The sequence below is a fragment of the Loa loa genome (assembly GCF_000183805.2).
Source record: "Loa loa unplaced genomic scaffold supercont3.19, whole genome shotgun sequence".
NCBI classification, from domain to species: Eukaryota; Metazoa; Nematoda; class Chromadorea; order Rhabditida; family Onchocercidae; genus Loa; species Loa loa.
In genome coordinates, this window is record NW_018108199.1 from 139,745 (window position 1) to 143,444 (window position 3,700).

The following is a 3,700-nucleotide window of genomic DNA, read 5'->3' on the forward strand; positions in this document are numbered from 1 at the left end:
CTCTTTTTTATTTTCGAATGTTTGTTCCTCATCAAACATTGGGAAAAATGACAGCATTTTTTTCATCAATTTTCCTTAAATCTGTCAAAACAATAACTGATTTCGTACTAATAAATAATTAAAGTAAAATTTTAAAAAAAAATCTTACAGTATGTCAATCAATTATTTCAAAGATAAAAGCAATTGCTCAAAATTTTTTCTTTTTTATTAAAATTAGTTGTTTGCTAATCAATTTTTTGACATTTTTCGGCTCAAAAATTCATCTTCAATAAAATAAATTTAATTTGAGTGAATTCTTCAAACTGCCTACAGTGTCTATAAATTGTTGCAATCGAAAGCCATATGTTCTGAGATCTTGAAATTTCTTTCTTCGATGCTTAATTTATGTCACACAAATTCCGCAAATTCACTTTTCGACTGCACCAATGGCGACTAATGGTGACAGACAGATGCGCGACGCCAGGTGCGTTCATAAAAAAGCGACTAGAATTCACGGTGCAAATTAAGTCTTCTTTCTACCTCTGTCTCTCTTTTCCACTCCTTCTCCTGTCTTTTTGCATATTTTATTTCCTTTACCTGATCATTTTCCTCGTTTATCTGATCGCATCAATTTATCACCCTCATAAAAAACCATTCGTTTTAATGATAACCTCATTAACTAACTGATAAGATCATTGATTGATATTTATCTTTTTGATAGCCATAATGTTATGCTTCATAACGCAAAGTGTAGTAAATTCTCGAAGGGATCTACTTAGTAACATTACCTTGATGGCATCTTCCCTCTTCTGCGACTAATTTATTCCACACAAACCTATGGGTGTGTGTGTGTTTGTGTGTGTGCATGTCTCTGTATGTGTGTGTGTTTCTATGAAAGTGTATATAAAAGCATTTGTTTGTATTTGTGGTTGAATAGCTTTTTTCAGTTTGTTGTTAAAATGGCACCTTTTGAAGAGGGCCAATGATTACTATGCAAATAAAGTAATTTGTTTGCGCAGTAATAGTTGAAAGCTATCGAGCTGTTCCATTCAGAAATGTTTTTCCTTTTACCGTTCTATTGATTGAAAATTAGCACTAAACAGATTTTCAGACCAAATGAAATTTATTTTAAACATTTATAAATTGGCCAAGCTGACGATTAAAATTTTGAATGAATGGCAAAAGCAACTGTTAGCAATATTAAATGCATATTATGAAATTTTAACCCGAGAGTTTTTTAGATTATAAATTGTTCTTTCAAACCAATTAATTAATTAAATAATTCATAGGGAAAGTGATATCTTTCGTTAATTAATCAGTTAATTAGTCGGTTTATTTGGAGAAAAAACCCCTAAAATCATTATCCAAATTTTTTTAAGTTTTTTTTTTTGTTTCATTCCAGTTCTATCATATGACTTATTCACATGAAAATAATTGTTGATACTAAAATTGTCATTTTTGATACAGTCTAAGTAACCAGAAAATCTCACTAAGTCTCGGATGACTCACTGGACCATAATTGACATAGGTTATATTCAAGGTTATCATCTTACTTTTCGTACAAATGGAATACAGTCTCATTCTTCTGAGACCTTTTGGCCTTTGTGCATTCTAATCATTTAGTCGTTTGATTGATTGTCCCATAACTTTCAACAATATTAATTGTTAATGTTGTGGCTTCTATTGATGGCCGATCATCCTGAAGTGTTACTTCCTTTCAAAGGCCTCCTCTCCTCCTATTGTACCCAGTAACATGGATGACACTTAATTGATGCTGTGTCCCATCATCACAACAAATGATTGGTGGTTATTTCTGTCCACTAGTGAAACTTGGACTTCATCTATCTGGCTTCTTGAATTTCACACATTGGATAATTAATTAATTTTCATTTTCTATGAAAACGATTTTATTTCAAATAGAAGGAAGTCCAGTGGTACTACATATTACAAGAATGTGCATTTTAATAACCATAATAACTAGCTAATTATCTAATTAAATGAAAATTTGTTGATGGATTTTCCAAACGATTAATTCACTTATTTGTCAGATTTTCGTCCTTCCAATCAATGAATATTGATTGATGCGTTGAAAATTTTGCCTTATAAACGATATTTTCTGCAATTTCTGTATTTGAAATAATTGCTCATTATCATCATCATCACTATCATTATCATCATCATCATCAACACCTTTGGCGATGATCCGTAATGATTAAGGATATTTCACTATCAGATAGAAACAGATGAAAGCAGTGCGGAAATTCCCAGACCATTAATGGCTATCAATTGCCCTGTCGTACAGATGTCTTACAATTATATAATGATCCAACATATGTTTAATATCGCCGTCATGGAGTTACCTAATTTGTTGTAAGAAAGGCAATCAACACAGAACTCATCAAAAATCGCCTCTTATCAATCCCAAAATTTTGCAAAAAAAAAAGAAAGAATGAATGAAAATTGTCAAAAGAAATCTTTTATAAAAGAAATGAAGAAATTAAATCTGAAATAGAAATTAAGCCACTTTTTTTTCTTTTTTGGCTTTAATTGTTTGTTTATAGTACATGAACGTTAAGATATATATTAAGATTAAAATGCATATTAAGATTAAAATTAAGGGATAAGAATAATTAAAATTATATAAATTCGAAATATTCTAATTAAAATTGAAATAAATCTAATACATATGTGCCCAATCAATCCAGTCATGCGGGATATGTAATGTTTCCGCATGAATCTTAGCAACAGAACCAACAAATCGTTTCATTCTCAACGTCTTCCAACCTGTCCTGTCCTGTCATGTCGCTGAGATAATCAGTAAATCAAAAATGATCGGAAATTGAATACATGAAATAATAAAATAAATTAAAGCGAAATTGAATTGTTTTGAAAGAATATTAAATTAAATATGCTGGATGTTAATGATATGATGTTAACGATAATAAAAGTGTCTTGATGAATGAAAATATTTAAGAAAAGATACACAGAGGGCATTAATCTCATCATCAACTTTGATGTCAACAATATTATCAATCTAGAAATATAGTTGACCGATACGGAAGGATGAAAGTAGCAGGAAGATGAGGAAAGGTTCATTTCAGGGACAGAAAAGAAAACGGTAATTGCTCAGTTATGTGGAAAAGTTTTCACAATGATTTCTCAAGAAAAATGGATAGAAGAGTAAATAATAGAGGAATAAACTTTTGAAATACTCAATAGGGAAAGTTATTCATGCCGAAATTCTTTCTTGCTTGAATTCAATAACTGTAAGAAGCTGATGAAAAACAATCCGTATGCATAGAAATGAATATTTTATAGTTTAAAATTATTATAAAAATTTCCAGGGGAGGGAGAAAGAGAGCGAGCACATTAATAAATTAAAATTCAATATTTTGAAAGATGGAAAATTTCAGGAAGATGCAGATTTGAAGCGACATCTGAAGCATCACATCATTAATATTTGCAAAGAAGATCGAAATTGCTCTTCGGTATGATTTCTTTTATTGTAAATTCATTTTAATTATTTTCATTTCTTTTATCGTTTACTTCTACGCATTCTATATCCAAATTTTGAAGTATAAAATGCAAATAAACTGCAAGTGCAGCAATAAGTGCAAATAAACTGCATGTGCAGCAATAAGTGCAAATAAACTGCATGTGCAGCAATAAGTGCAAATAAACTGCATGTGCAGCAATAAGTGCAAATAAACTGCATGTGCAG